The sequence below is a fragment of the Chiloscyllium punctatum genome, chromosome 20, assembly GCF_047496795.1.
Source record: "Chiloscyllium punctatum isolate Juve2018m chromosome 20, sChiPun1.3, whole genome shotgun sequence".
Classification (NCBI taxonomy): Eukaryota; Metazoa; Chordata; class Chondrichthyes; order Orectolobiformes; family Hemiscylliidae; genus Chiloscyllium; species Chiloscyllium punctatum.
Genome location: NC_092758.1, coordinates 52348597 through 52365790, shown reverse-complemented (window position 1 = coordinate 52365790; position 17194 = coordinate 52348597). Strand labels below are relative to the sequence as shown.

The 17194-nt window shown below is 38.8% G+C and overlaps 1 long non-coding RNA gene across 1 annotated transcript; it reads right to left on the bottom strand.

Moving 5' to 3' along the window:
* Window positions 1–12508: 12508 nt before the first annotated feature.
* LOC140491795 (uncharacterized) lies at window positions 12509–16962 on the bottom strand. Its single transcript, XR_011963428.1, has 3 exons — window positions 16895–16962; window positions 15332–15701; window positions 12509–13039 (listed from the first exon to the last, which is right to left on the bottom strand). It is a non-coding gene; the product is annotated as an uncharacterized lncRNA (long non-coding RNA).
* Between the last annotated feature and the right edge of the window lie 232 nt (window positions 16963–17194).

Below are 17194 nucleotides of genomic sequence, written 5' to 3'. Positions count from 1 at the left end.
TCAGACTCACCGGTCTATATTTCCCAGGCTTCTCCTTTCACCCTTTCTTAAGTAAAGTCACAACGTTAGCCATCCTCCAGTCCTCCAGCACCTCACCCATGGCTATAGGTAATACAAATATCTCCGCTAGGAACCCCAAAACCTTATCCCTAACTTCCTACAACATCCTGGGATACACTTGATCAGGTCCCAAAGATTAATCCAGTCTTATGTTTTCTAAAGACTTCCAGCACCTCCTTTTCTGTAACGTGAACTGTTTTTAAAACTGTTATCAAAAATATTTATCGCACCGAGTCCCCACTAAAAACTGATGCAAAATATTCATTTAATATCTTTCCCATCTCCTGTAGCTCCACACATGGATGACCTTGTTGAACTTTAAGGGGTCCAGTGCTCTCCATAATTGCTGTTTTGCTCTTAATCTACTTGTAGAATCTCTTTGAATTATCCTTAACCTTACGTGCCAAGGCTATCTCATATCCTCCTTTTGTCATTATGACTTCCCCCTTAAGAATGCCCCTACACTCCTTATACTCTTTAGGAGATTCACTTGATTGTCTATACCTGACATATGCCTCCTCCTTATTCTTGACCAGAGCCTCCATATCTTTATTTATCCATTGGTCCCTATTCTTACCAGCCTTACCTTTCACTCTTATAGGAACATAATGCCTCTCCGCCATCATTAGCTCACTTTTGTGGACTCCATTGTTTGTGTAAATGACCTTAGTGAGGGCAAAATTTTTGAGTAAGCCAGGTCATTTCCCAGGATAAGATCAATTCCTTCTATAATAATTTGTTTCACTACTCCAAATTCAGCTTCTGTACTTAAATTTAATAAAAATCTAGAATTAAGAGGCTTAATGATGATCATGAGACTCTTGCTGATTCTTGGAAAAACAATCTACTTCACTTATGTCCTTCAAGAAAGAAAACTGCTGCCCTTATCTGATCTGGCCTACATGTGACTTCAGACTCAGAGCAATGTGGATTGACTCTTAACTACTCTGTGATGTGCAATAAATGCTGTCGGAGCCAGTGCTGCCTATGTCACCAAAATGAATTTTAAAATCTCTTAATCCAACTCTGTACAATAGGACTGGTTAGTGGCCTTTATGTATATTTCAATTACTACTTTGTCCTCCACTAATCTGGCAAGAAGACAAATAGTATGATTAACAAAAACAGAAATTGCCATTGAAACTCAGCAGGTCTGGCAGCATCTGCACAGGGAAAGCAGACTTAATATTTTCAATCTGGTAACTCTTCATCAGAACTAGTGAAGTTGCAGCACCCACAGTTCTTTGTTTTATACGGCTAGTTTTATTAGCCAGTATCAGTGGCTGACATGCCCCAGTGTTTTTCAATATCTCTACTGGTTTCAAACTATGAGGTAATAACTTTACTTTTGAGATGCTCAAAACATGCAGTGATCTGATTCTCCTAGTTAATGTTTAAATAAAAGTTAAAAGACTGTCCTGAGTCATCATTTCTCCTTAGTATGTGCTAAGGAAACATATCTTCTTTGCACTACTGCTACAGTTTTACTGCTTATTTCTTTTTCTTGTGTTTCCTTTTTTGAAAATTCCTTTGGCATTCCCACTACAGCAGTCAGTCTCCCACTTAACATCCAGCAGTTGGTACATTCAGTCTTACGACAATGGAAACATGATATTTTATTTATATCAGCTTTTGGATCTAGTTTTTCTCTTTTGGTCTCCTTCCTATTGGAAAGATGTTGTGAAACTTGAAAGGGTTCAGAAAAGATTTACAAGGACGTTGCCAGGGTTGGAGGATTTGAGCTATAGGGAGAGGCTGAACAGGCTGGGGCTGTTTTCCATGGAGCGTCGGAGGCTGAGGGGTGACCTTTTAGAGGTTTACAAAATTATGAGGGGCATGGATAGGATAAATAGGCAAAGTCTTTTCCCTGGGGTCGATGAGTCCAGAACTAGAGGGCATAGGTTTAGGGTGAGAGGGGAAAGATATAAAGGAGACCTATGGGGCAACTTTTCCATGCAAAGGGTGGTACTTGTATGGAATAAGCTGCCAGAGGAAGTGGTGGAGGCTGGTACAATTGCACCATTTAAGAGGCATTTAGATGGGTATATGAATAGGAAGGGTTTGGAGAGATATGGGCCGGGTGCTGGCAGGTGGGACTAAATTGGGTTGGGATATCTGGTCGGCATGGATGGGTTGGATTGAAGGGTCTGTTTCCATGCTGTACATGTCTATGACTCTATGACTCTATGACATCCTTCTGCTTGTTCCCTAAAAGCAATACCTCTTCCATCCTACAATGTCCTTGGGAATTCTAACATGACTACTTCCCCACCTGGAACTGTTTGCATGAGATAACATAGTTATTCACCAGAATTGCTACTTCTCTGATTTTTAATGCTTGATATTCATCTAAATAGACTTTAAGTTTTCAAGAATGCTATTTCTGAATTCTTCCATAATCATAACTTCCCTTATGTTCTCAACAATTTTCTCCAATTTTACTGCTTGAAACTGCTGATCCCACAGATTTCCATCAACCTTGCAAAATCTACAAGCCCTTAAGCATCCAGTGTTACTTTTATTTAACAGTTCCATTGTCTGCAGCTTGTTCTGTTGACCAACTTGTATACAAAGTCATATTTGTACCTATCAAAACACTCTGTAACATTAACACCACAACATCTATTGGACACTTCATCTGTCTGGCTATCTTCTCAAATGAGATGGAAGAGATTTATTTTGAGTCCATCCCCAGTAAATTTACACATTAAGCAGCATTTCTTAGTTAAATCAAATCCCTTGCTGAAATTAGAATCATCCTGTGAGCCACAATCTCTTCTTTCCTCCTGTACTCTAAGCTTTTCTATGGCCTATTCATGTTGCCCAATTTCCAATCGGTTTAAATTCCATCCCCTTTTTGATTGATCTCAGTTCCTTTCTGTCCTCACTTTCCATTTTCCTTTGTTTTTCTATATCCTCGCTTTCTATTCCGTTTTCTTCTAACTTAATTCTTTTCACTTTGAACTGTGTCCTCATTAATTATAGCTATGACTTCTCAATTACAGATTTTCCTTTTTCTAATTATAAACATTGGGTAAATATTCTAAGCATCTCCTCCATACGAGACCCTAGTTTACTTCTATCTCCAGCTTAATGTTATTGTATGGCAAAGGAGGTAATCAGAGGAGAAAGCATATTTACAAGGGTGAAAGAAATAGGAAGTGAAATAAACATATTAGAATGATTCTGGAATAATTCAGCAAATAAATATTCAATGTTGATCCAGTAATCTGATTGAACAACATGGGTACCAAGTAATTTGAAGGAATATTGTACTATCGCCCAGAAAACTATTGAAGTGACTTACACAACAATTACTTATTTAAAAATCAGTTTGGTTAAATAGGCCAGGAAAACTGTCTTTGGTTAAACATAATGTTTACTAGGGGATTAACCAGCCATGAAGCAAAACTCTTACAGATTCAATTTAGAAAAGTTAGCTTAAATGAGGTAAGAGATGAAATTTATGATGAACAATAACTTTATTTAACTCAGTCATCTACTCTGATGGTATCACAAAGTTAACATGGTAGTAAAATTTGACTTGTTAGAAGGAAATTGGCAAGTTTCATATTGGCTTGTGGAGCTAAAGAAATATTAGTTTTAGGAACACCAAATGGAGTTATCAATTTAAAATCATGCTGTTTAAAATAAAAATGAACCAACAACTTTTCAATGATTAATCAATAATCTGATCAACAGATTATGCAACTGTTGTATGCATCAAAAATTTGGATGTGCTCAGCCAAGCCTGACCGGAACATTTGCAACATTTGAAAGAATTCTTAAAACCCCAAGCCTGGAGTTTTAAATAAAGCTTGAAATCTTGCAGTATATCAACTTAAGCCAAAATTATTAGAAGTTTATTTTGACAATGTTTTTTTATGGCTGTTTTGACAAGTTTGTTCAAGAAAGTCAAGAAATTTGAATAAGCAAAAGACTATCAGAGTGCCTTTAACAACCTGAAACCTGCACTGACTACTGCAACTATGCGACCAGCACCAATTTATGTTTAGGCATTTAAAATAGTTGTTAATGCGAGTGATGTTGGCATTAATACAGTGTTTTTACACAATAATAAGAGGGAAATTGAATGTCAGTTTTTTTTCTAGAAAATTGAATTCGTTCATACAAATATATTCAATGGTGGAGAAAGAGACTATGAGCCTGGCTCTCCAACATTTGGAAGTCTACATATCCAAGAACTCAGCAGAGTCTGTCATGTATGCAGGCGATAATCCTTTAACTTTCCATAATACATTCACTAATTGAAATCTGAGACTGTTTCATTGGAGTTTAATGTTACAACCATATAATTTGAAAATCATTAAGGCAAGAGGAAGAGCATGTAATGTAATGGATGCTTTGGCAAGAATAAATATTGGAGAAAATGATTGTCATGTTCAATATGGACTTGTGAAGAATATGGTCAAATCAAAATTCATGTATGTTTGAGATAAATAAGTTAAAAGAAAATAGTAATATCAATAAGAAGAAATTTTGATAGAAAATTAATTTGCTTCTTAAAGATGCCTTCTCATTTTTTTTTCTAGAGGAGGAATGATGAACTTTATAATATGTTATTGCCTTTGTGATCTAAAGTACAGGTAAATGGATTTTAGATTTTCAGCTTTGTGAAGGGAATTTGTTTTGATTTAAAGGCCAGGAACTCACTGTTTTTAGCAGTAAGTCAAATTTCCAACAATTGTTATTGAAGCTACATGACAACAAGCTACCTGGTGAGATAACTGCTGAACATTTTAATAATTTGAGCTCTTTTCAATCTGGAGATAAAGAAAAAGAGGCCAGAAGCTGGTTCAGTTCAAAAGAAAACATCCTAACTGATATGCTGGTTAATAGCCCTCAAGGCAGTCAGAGTAAGTAGTAAACGCTCAATGTGTTCTCCTTTAGAGTTCAATGTGATAAGCCAATAAGTTAGCCAGTATCTATGTGTCTCAGGTAGAGATAATAACAAAGAAAATCACATCTGATGAATGTGCAGAAATTTGCATTTGATGCCACTTGCAACTTTGTCAGTAATCAATTTTAGACTGAAGAACAGGAGTGATATTTCACTGGAGTTGAGTGTCTATAAAGGACAATGGCAAAAGAAAAATGGTTGAATCTCCTTCATGTTGTTTATAAGACCTTCCAAAATTATCTTTATATATACAGAGAGAGAGAAAGAAAGAGAGCTTTCTGTCTGTAATAATCATATGTTCTTTTGTAATAAGTATTTTGACAGTCTCATGTGAATATGTTCAGTGACTGACCACCACAGTAACCAAATTGCAAACTAAGACTTATGGTCTATCAAGCCAGATTTCACTTTGGAATCTGACTTGTCCAATTTTACCATCAGCATGGAATACTAACAATTCTCTTGGGCAAGCCCAAAAGACTGTACATTACTTCTACCCTTCAGTACGATATAACAAAAGACCCTTAGATATTAGACTTTCTGGATGTAAGTTAGCTCACTGAGCTGAAAAGTTTGTTTTCAGATGTTTCATCACTATGACTAGGTAATATCATCAATGAGAGTCTCCAGTGACGTGCTGGTGGTATGTCCCGCCTCTCTATTTATCAGTCTTGGTTTCTTAAGGTGGGTGATGTCATTTCCAGTTCTTTTCCTCAAGGGAAGAATTGACCCTTTATAGCAGCTGTCCCAGAAAGCTTTGATTGTGTCCCTCAGCATGTGGTGCTCAGTTTTGGAATCTGTAACACTTGGTCGTCAGCAACCTGTTAATCTGGAAGACCAGGTTTGGGCAGACCAAAGAGTGCATTTCACTGAGTTGGTCCTGCAGCACAGATGATGTGCATCGTTGGAGCAGTCTATAGAGCACATGGCCATGTATTTTGGAAACCCTCAGGAAAAATTTCAACAATAAGCACAGCATAACTTTCCAAACCTGTTTTGCAAAGGCACATTCCACACCACAAGTACCTTACCGGCAGCATGCAGAGGGAGAGACTTTGGGCATGCAAAAAGGACTTGACATTGAGTATATGGTCAACACCAGTCAAGCTGTCTCTTGATGTTTTGTGAAAGTTATGGCGATGAAGCATTCTCCTAGATGGCTCTGGCAATCTGCTCTGAATGACACTGCCTTAGTATGTCACTAGGGAAAAATAAAACATCAGCATATAATGACACATGGCATTTGCATACTGCGTGTCTACCCACAACCTGATGCTACTGCACACCAAGAGCCTTAGGATGTCGCAAATGTTGAATACAACCCTTCATCCTTTATCACATGAATAGTGTGTTTTGTGCCAAATGATTATGTTCAGCCCCATCAGGAGATGCAATATCATTTCCACATTCGCAATTCATGATTCAGTGTGCCTGTGCTTTCCTTCACTCACACTCTAGCCACTCTGAGTCATATCACCTAATGCCTTTAGGTCATTTTCCTGACTGTGAAGGAGATGATCAATTGATTCCCAAAAGTCCTTCCCAAAAAACATGACCCAGTTCTGATTTACTTTGGCTTCCCTTGTTATTTTGAGTTGATTTGTAAACTGACAGCGGATTTAAGCAGAAGACAGTAATATCGTAATTTGTGAAATTCTTTGCCATAGAGAATTGTGGAGATTGAATAAGAACATTCAAGCCAAGAAACAGATTTTTAGTCAGTCAGGGAATCAGGGGGTAATGGGAAAAAGCAGAAACATGGAGTTGACAATAAGTGGATTAGCCGTGGTCTCAATGAATCACAGACAAGACTCCATAGACACAATAGCCTACTTCTGTTCCAACATTTTATAATCATCCTAAGTTTGGATGCTTTGACCAGAGTGTCTCTGCTACCTAGGATTGTCACCATTCTTACACCTGCATTCTACCCAGTTACTCAGTAAAAGGTTTGATACACAACATATAGAATACAAGACAACTCCAAAATGGATCAGAAAATTTCCCAATTCCCACTCCTTGTTTCAAACTCTGCTACAGATGTTTACGTAGAGTACTTAGATCCAGTTGCAATTTCCCTTCACAACTCAAATAGGTATGCGATTTTCTGTCAAAGGCCTTCTCCAAGCTGAGAACCAATCCTTGTCCTTCACATCAGTGATCGTATTCCTGATTGTTGGACAAATAGAATGCAGGGCTGGTCAGTGTAAGCCACCAACTCCAAAGAGATTAAACCTCATTGGTGATAACCTTGAACAGAACTTTGTATTCCACAGTGAAATGGGCTGTCATATCCTGATTTCCTCACTCACCCTTTCCTCTTGTAGAAAAGGGTGATGATACCTTTCATCAAGGATTCTGATAGATTGCTGACCAGGAACGTACACTTCCAGCAGTTCTGACTCACAGACAAATCCAGACTCACAGAGCTGAACACAGCTTGGCTGGTAAAACTATCACCTCCAGGAATTTTACTTGTCTCAAAGAACTGATCAGTCCATTGCCACCCTGTCCAAATTTAGTAGTTTGACTGTTATCTAATTCATCCCTGAAAGACTACATAACTGCTGGCACCTGTTCCAGCCATTGTGCACTTATCCTTAAACAGAGACTGCCAGAGCTCTGAGCAATTCATGTTTGGTTTATAATTGTTAGTAAGTTATGGTTTTGGACCGTTTGCTGTGACGAGTGCAGCCAATGAACAGCACAGCCATCGATAGTTACATGTAGCACTCATTCTAATGAGCAGGCAGCATGAAGTATGCATGCTTCCTAAATTTTAAACAATAGGCATGAGTTAATTACGCATCACAATCACCACGTCTGTTTTCAAGGACTATCTAGTTTAGCCTCCTATAAGTCTGTATAGAAGCTGAATACAAAAGCAGGGATCTACTTCTGAGGCTTTGGAGGATTGCACGCAGCTTGGACCCCATATCTCAGGAAGGATCTACTGACCCTGGAGCATATTCAGAGGAGGTTAATGAGAATGGTTCCAGGAATGAAAAGTTTTAACATATGAGGAACATTTGAGGACTCTGGGTCTATGTCGATGGAGTTAAGAAGGATGAGGGGAGATCTAATTGAAACATACAGAATACTGAATGGCCTGGACAGAGTGGATATTGGGAAGATGTTTCCATTGGTAGGAGAGACTAGGATCCAAGGGCACAGCCTTACATTAAAGGGAAGACCTTTTAGAACAGACATAAGGAGAAATTCTTTCAGCCAGAGGTTGGTGAATCTATGGAATTCATTGCCACAGAAGGGTGTTGAGGCCAAGTCATTGAGATAGATAGTTTTTTGAATATCATGAGATACAGGGAGAAAGCGGGAGAATGGAGTGGAGAAACATATCAGCCATGATTGAATGGTGGAGCAGATTTGATGGGCTGAATGGTGCAATTCCTGCTCCTATGTCTTATCGTCTTATGGTATCTTAATGTCTAATCATATTTGATCCATGAATAGCAAGCCAAGATGAAGAAGCTATTTAGTCTTTTATAAGAATGGGGATGAGTTTAGAAATCAGTCTGCAGCTGAACAGATCTTTCTTGAGACAATTTGGATTAATTTGAACTTCAGCCATTTTATATATCATGCAACAAAAAATAAATTGAAAAAGGGTTGCATGAGCTTGCACACAAATCAAGCAATAAAACTGAAATATTGAGATCATTTTGGTGTTGGAGGTTTGATGAATTGCTCAATCCTACTAAGAAACACACCAGATATATTGGAATTTGGACACATTCAGATGTCCTTGAAAATAATTGGGATAGGAAGCAAGGTGGATCTAATCTCTTTCCCATAACCAAAGGGTAAAAATATTACTTGACACTCAAGGACCATATAATGCTCATTCAACATAAATTATATTTCTTTGGACTGCTGCATATTTCGAAATTGTTTTTAGTTTCTAATATCAGAGTGCTTTCTGTGATAAACAACAATTTTCAAATAGTTTTATAACCCACTATGATCTGCTGTGGGAAAGGTTGGCAATTGCAGCTATGTAAAGGTGAGGGAGAGAATTTCAGTCCTGGTATTGTGCTCGCCTAGTAACAGGTCATAGTAATTGTCTAAATGGGAACTGTAGGGTTCCTGGAACAAAAAACAAAGACCTGCAGTCTTCATAAACATAACTTTAAAAAGGAACAACATGTCCTACTCCTTTGCAGAAAGATTCAATAAGATGATCTGCTGCTTGGTATTAGCAGGAAAGTTTGGACAAAATTTACTATAACTGTGATTGTGTTTTCATTCAGTTGAGTGTTTGTTATTACTTTCCAATATCTGAATCACCCTAGTAAGCTAAATCCTGGCACAAAATACCAAAATACAAGCCACTAATTTGTTCATGCCTGCATTCTGGTTTCGCAGATAAATAGGCCAATTTGTAGATCACAATGTTCCTTGTCAGCATTTTCAGAGATGTCTTGGTAAAGGGCTCCTAAAAAAATCAAATTCTGGTCCACTGTAATACTGAGAAATTATTGCACTGCATCAGCCTGTAGACATTTAGAAAGCTGTTATCTGTCTTTCTGTAGTCTAGATATAAGTAACTGATAACTGCCATTTTGACACCTGGTTGAAATCTTCATCATTTAAAATAGTGTAAAATCTCTTCTATGTCAGAGAGCAACATTTCTGTTAGATAACTGAAATCTTATTCCTGTGCTGTCCAACAGATACATTCCACAAAAATAAAATATTTCTGGTGATGTTGAAAGCTCATTTTTAAACAGCTTGAAATGCTAGAAGTGAGCACTGAAGTAGATTATTAATCTGAGACTTCTAGGAGCAATTTATTTGATCCAAGTGAAACTTAAACTAATGACCATGAGAACCCATAGTAGTAAGATCCATGACAAAATGTAAAGTATGCCTATATGCTAGATCATATCTAAGGTAAGACCTAAAAATATAGGACCAGTTTTCTGGTTGTTCTGGAAGCCTTTCTCAATGTAGGTGATAAGCTCTTGATTACAGTTAATAGCTGATGTTGAAATGCCCTTGATTTTCAGCAAGAGGTTTAAACATGAGAATGAAAATCTTAAAGTAGATATCAACTAAAAGTCCATGTGGTAAGGCAACACAGATTGATGGGTGAATAGATGTTTGGAAGCGCTGATGTTTATCAATAGTGGGGAAATGGAAGCTGGCTAGAGAACAATGAACAGTTGTGTCAAAGTTCACAACAACATAGATGATAACTTCAATAGATATGATAAATATAAGTAAAGGCAAAATTGGACAATGTTACAGATCTGTATGTAGGCCATCTTTGAAATGGAGAGGGTATAAAGTTGGTCAGAGTAGGGACAATATTAAGATTTCATTTTTTTTATCTTAAGATACTTTCTAGGGAGAGATAAGGATTATGCTAAGGTCGCAATGTAAAGGGTAAATTTTCATCTTTAATGGCTATGCAGTCATCTAACAATGTAGATTGCCTTCCTTTTATACAAACTTGTCTGAATTGTAGTTCATTTAAATTAATGAAATGCAAGTTATAAAATGATCTGCCCATGTGCGGGAGACACTGATTCACTCTGATGGCTGCTCTAGTGGTCAACTAGAGGAAATTACAGTTCCTCCAGGACAGCCTATTGACCATGTGGAGGTAAGGGAGGGCTCAGGACAGATAATGAATTAGTAGGACTGGGTGTTGTCATTTCTGACAACTTACTATGAACAATAGAATATTTAAACAATCAGCTTATTCAGATTTAAGAAACATTTGATATTCACATCATTGAGCCTATTAGAAATTCAAATCAGAAAACTAAGCTTTTTTTAAGATCAAACACCTCTTTGGACATGAAGCTTAAATAAATTATTCCCTTTTGATCTCCTACTAAGAGCCAGCCATCTTTAGTCTAATTCAAATTAATGATAAAAAACAGAGTCATACCACATATTTACATATTCGTGTCCTGTGACCTGCACAAGAGTGTTAGAGTGTTCCACTTAAATAGCAACATATAAGGTGCATAGCACAAAGAACAAATTCACCAAATGAGCATCCTAGTAAGGATCAATATTAACAGGGATCACTGGTCAGGTACCATGGGCAGATATTAATGCCCTCCCTGTGGTGAATTCGCTGATGTGTTGGCATTTAGCCAGAAGGTGGCATGTGAAGGTCTTGCTGTCTTCTTCCCACTATACCAATTAAATCTACAATGGGAAGGCCCACATAAGATCTTGTCCTGCTGCCACTGGTACTAACATAGAATGGGAGGGGAGGGGGAACACACATAGGAAACTGTGCAGGGTTGCTTGCAGGTTCCCAAGGTGCAGGGATGTCTGGTCCAAAGTCACAAGGCTTGATCAAAGGTCCTGGAATCAGAAAGATTCACTCTTACTAAAAGCCAACTCCTGCCCCATTCCCCTTGTAATCGCCATCCTGCCATATGGGAGCCAATGACAAAACTAATCGTTATGTGGGTTTAGGACCTCCCAGTGGCACTGCCATTCAACAGAACTTCCAGCCTCTGATTAGTTAACAGCTCACAGTAGCCAAGATTACCATCCTCTGGGTCATTGCGTGATCCTGGAAGGCTCATTGTTGCCCAGTTAAATGCCTGAGTAGCATTTAGGAGTGAGGCTTCCCTAAAACAGATTATTTGAAGTTCTCACTGGCCCATCAAATAATGGGAAATACTCTGTGTTCACTAGTAAATACTGCCCCATGAATCTGACGTCAAGACATCCAAAAATGGTAGGCCTATGAACAATTAAGTTGTTCGTGATGAGGAAGGAACATCAAAACTAGAAGGACTATTTTTGTCCTCTTTGATCAGTACCAGAGGATTTTAATATCTCTCTAAACTGTATGAATACAAGGAAACTCAGTTAAATACTTCAGCTAGAGGGCGATATCCCTGACATTGCAATATTCCCTTGATACTGCACTTGAACGTTAAACTGTGTTAAATCTTGGAGAGCAACTGGAATCTAGAACCTTTCCCTAAGGGGATGGGGCTAAATATGCAAGTTAACGAATGCATTTCATCTAATTCAAACTGCTTTGAAATGATTTGGAATTGGATGTTTTACAATAAGTGATTTAAAGTAAGTAAAATAATTACTTTTAAATAAATGGAATAAAATGTCTTTCTGTAGATCGGCAGTGCAATGTCTCAGTAAAGTTTCATGTTCCAAATAGACTAATTGCCATTTATTTTATTTGTATTGAATAATTACTTTTAGTGTGCTTTAGTCTGATAGATATATTTCCTCAAATAGTTCAGGGATAGGTGGAAGGGATCATCAAATCACTGACAATCAAATTTTGATATCTGCCCTTTTTTTGATTTGGAGATGCTGGTGTTGGACTGGGGTGTACAAAGTTAAAAATCACACAACACCAGGTTATTGTCCAACAGGCCAACCACCTGATGAAGAATCAACTGTTATTTCAGGTGCTTAACTGCATGAAATATCTGTGTACCAATTCTTCATTTTTAAACAAATTTTATTCCAAGAGTTCAGATTGGTCCAACACACTTGATTGCCCATATCCTTTCACTTAATGTGTATTTGTTACCAGTCCATTGAAAGATTACCCAGGGAATAGGCAGTTGAACATTTGGCCATTAAGTCAACAAAAAAAGATCCAGAGACAGCAACTCTTAAAAGATTTAAGTTTGCCATTAATAGTGAAGTTGTATTGTGATAGATACGTATATTAATTGTAAAAGTAGTTAGGCGGAGACATTTGTATAGCAGTTCTATTTATCATGCTGTTAAGATTGAAGGACATGATGCAGGAAGTTCATCAATTTTGGGAAGAAGGCCAGGAAAATCACAGATGCCAGGTGCATGCAGAAAGGTTCCAAAAGGGGAAGATATTTGCTGGTATGAGGACGTGGGTGAAGATAATTAATCACATTTTTTTGGGATCCATCCAACATGACATCCACTTAAGTTGGTAGCGGCTGTATCCTCCAAAAGATTGCATTAAGCCACTGTCCTTTTGTACGTGCTTTTTCAGTATGCCTAGACTGCATCAGATGCTTCTTTTGAAGGCGAAAGGAATGGTGTCAGCTCCTGTGAATTCAAAAGATAATCATTTTTTCCCAAGAGTCATCCACCAGTGTTTCATCTCCTTTAAATAATGTGGCACTGCACATGGAAGATAAGATCATCATAATCAGATCATAATTATTTCTAGAATAGTGAGCATTGTCGTGCATGATGAAATTTATGCAATCAGAAACCATCTAAACAGTAATTGAGTACAATTGTTCTGCTCAGATAAGTCATGAATGTGTTATGAAGAGTTCTGATAAGTACAAAGTGACTACAAACAATGTCCTGCTTTTGAGGAATTGTTGCCATCAGTGAAATCCCTTCAGCTTATCCACACCAAAAATAATGATCCATTATTGTTGGTCATCAGAAAATGTACCTTCTTTTTAGAATGAATTGTTCAACTTAAGTGGTACTGAACAGCTTGTCGACCCACTACCTGCCATTTCATCAGTCCACTGAAAGCAATGAACCTGTTTGAAACATAGAAACATAGAAGATAGGAGTAGGAGAAGGCCATTCAGCCCTTCAAGCCTGCTCCGCGATTCATCGTGATCATGGCTGACTGTCTAACTCAAAGCTGCTTTCTCCCCATAACCTTTGATCCCATTTACCCCAAGTCCTCTATCTAGCCATCTCTTGAATACATCCAATATTTTGGCACCAACTACTTCCTGTGATAATGAATTCCACAGGCTCACCCCTCTTTGGGTGAAGAAATGTCTCTTCAGCTCCATCCTAAATGGTCCACCCCGAATGCTCAGACTGTGACCTCTAGTTCTGGATGTCCCCACCATCAGGAACATCCTCCCTGGATCTACCTTGTTGAGTCCTGTTAGAATTTTATAAATCTCTATGAGATCCCACCTCACTTTGTCTGAACTCCAGTGAAAACAATCCTAACCTAGTCAAAAGCTCTATGTACATCAGTCCCACCATCCCTGGAATCAGCCTGGTGGGTAGCCTTGAAGGAGGTAACACTGTCCTCGCCAATGGCCTACTATCCTTCAACCTGTAGATGACCAGTGATTAGCGCCGAAATGGACCTTTGATAACCGCTAATGTAAAATTCATTATTAAAGTTCAGTTGAACTGATTCCCTCACAGCTCTGGATTAGAATGTAAAGCAACCAGAATTAACAATAGCTGTGTAATCAGTATTGCCAAGCAAGCTACATATGAGCATGTGCATTCTTTCTTAGGAACTCCTTTGCAAATAGCATTGTGTTTTCACTGATCTGTAGTGAACTGTAAATTTGGGAGAACTTCTTACATGGTTGCAAAGTATTTTCCTAGATGACCTCAGCTGGTATCTTGTGGTATTTACCATCACTATTGGGCTCCTCTTTGAGCTAGTTCACTGCCACTAATTCTCATTTTACTTTGCTTTGTCCTGGAACTATCCTAGTGATTTCTACCTGACATCCCAGCCTCTGAGGCCCCTCATGACCCATTTATGGTACACTTCTACACATCAATGTTTCACCTTAGGTTGAACCAGCACCTATCATTTAATGCTGCTGCAAGGACATTGTGTGCTCAGGGACCCGCACCCAGCTTCTGGACTGGACCATGCTCTATCTCTGGGTGCTTCACTTGCTGTGTTTTTACTCACTCATTCTGAGCCTACCTGGATGTTCACAGCATCCCTGCCTCGCATTGACTTGCCTTGCCTTGCCTTTTTGCACTTCTCCCACTCAACAAGATATACCAGGTCTGAAAATGTATTGCTGGAAAAGCGCAGCAGGTCAGGCAGCATCCAAGGAGCAGGAGAATCGACGTTTCGGGCATGAGCCTGAAGAAGGGCTCATGCCCGAAACGTCGATTCTCCTGCTCCTTGGGTGCTGCCTGACCTGCTGCGCTTTTCCAGGAACACATTTTCAGCTCTGATCTCCAGCATCTGCAGTCCTCAATTTCTCCTAGAAGATATACCACATTCAAAGTACTGCCCATATTGTCATGTTGTTTAGTGCAGATACAAAGCGAGGAAGCTCACCACCTGCCCAGACTCTTCCTGCCCTATTGTCAGCTCTCTTCACCTAGAATGGGGGAGAGACAGGTATAAAAGGCAGTAAAAGTGGGTGGCATAACTGTTACTTTTGGTGAAGGTGAGGAAGTGCCCCAAGCAAGTGAGTAAGTAATGCAGAGGGCATGCAGGGTTAATGCTCACAGCAGTTGGGATCAGTGAGAGCAAGGGACAATACTGCAGGCAATGGGAAGGGCAATAGGGTGTGAGCCTTGGTGGGAGGTAGATATGATAACAGAGATAGAGTGAGTATGAAGGAATGGAAGCCAGATGGTGGTACTTACACTGGCAAAGAGAAGTTAATTGACCTTCTTCCTACAGTATGAGACAGTTGAGATGGCATTGAGCCGTGCCAATCTTGGGCCAGGCTGATGTGATCTGTTGATGTGACCTCCTCAGCTGGTCCTGGGGAAAGATCCTGCTTACGCACCTCCTTGTCCAGCAGGATCTGCAGGTCCCTGCCCTCAAAATCAGGAATTATGTAGGTCAGCTCCAAACTGACAGTGTTGATCTGGGTGTACAATTGTCTTTGAAAGATGGGCCCTGTACCAGGGATGTCAGTCAATTCTGGTTTCTCCAGGCAATGGTGAGCTGTTCCAGGAATTCAAACCCTTGTCTCTACAAGCAGACTTTGTATACATCAGTAGGATGGCTCTGCCCAATATAACATAAAAAATAAGTATATCAGGACTGTTAGCAGATACAATAGGTTGCTCAATTATCAGTGCTGATGGGTAGAGAAATAGGGGTCTGTGTGAGAACTATATGGTTTTGTCAACCATGTAGATGTTGGCTATTATCAAGTGATAGTCTATGCAACTCCTACTCTATATGCTGTCTTCATAAGCTATGACTACATGACAGATGGGCATCTGACCTCCTATCCTCCAGTACCTCATCTGCTATCACATCCATTTTTTCCTCACTTTCCTATTTGTTTCATTGGATGTTAGCTCTTTCCTTTCTATTTGATTGCTTGAGGATGGATATTTTTTGATTCCAGACATATAATGGGCAAGCTGTTTTGCTCATCCCTGCTGTCGTGTACAACATCTTTCAATGTTCCAACACAAAGAGAAAACAAGCACTGCACACAGAAAAGTGTATTGAAGTGTTTCTGGGTAGATATTCCAATCTCATTCCAACTAAATGAGTTTGAAGTGTGAGACAAAATTGCTGAAGAATATATTCACCTTGTTCAGATGGCACAAAGTGACCAAGTCTCTTGTGCCAACATCTCCTGTGGTCTCCACATTGACAATTTAAAGTGCTTACACTGTATGAGGCTGATATCAAGCCTACAATAACTACAGGTAACCTCGCTGCTGTGTGCAGCTATCTTCTTTAACACTAGGTGAAGCGTATGATTTCAGCTTTAGGGTGTAGCGTGGGAGATACTCCAATGCCCAACTGACATTCCACCTTGTATATGGCATGACAACATGTAAACATAAGGAGCTGAAGCAGCAGCTCCTCATCAAAGTGAGAATACTGACACATGACTCTTGGTCAGGTTTCATTTTAATCTGTCTGAAAGTAGAAATTTTCAGCCATGATTTCTTCTAACTGTAAGTTTAACCAACTGTATTTAAAAACTTCTTTACTAAATGGACGTCCCAAAAGTAATATACAATTCAAGAAGAGTCAAAATGTTGAATTTAATTACGTGCAGTCGAATTGGAGCAGGTATTCATATGCACCGATTCGAAAACCTCTGCATTTTAAAAAGCAATCCACAATAGTAACATTGGATCATTTTTCCTTTTCTACAGTACACCCAATAATGCAGTTGAAATTAGATTAGCAAAACCAGACCAAAGACAGAAACTAATCTTGGCTGTACATACCACTTCACACTCATTAAGCCATCAGCAAAGATATATTTCTTTTTTTCCAGCCTTTTCTTCTTCTGAACCTATCGAAGAAAAATAAATTAACTCCCCTGACAGAAACAGTCATCCTATCTCACCGACAGAGTTAAATGAAGATTCCCTTCTTAACACAAATCTCAAAAACAAAGTAATCAATAGCACATGCGCGCTTCAACAGTAATGACCATACTGCAGAACAAATAAGAGCTTTTAAGCACTAACAAACATATGAATGATTTTTTTTTTTAACAAACCATTAAAGCTGTATCTAATGTT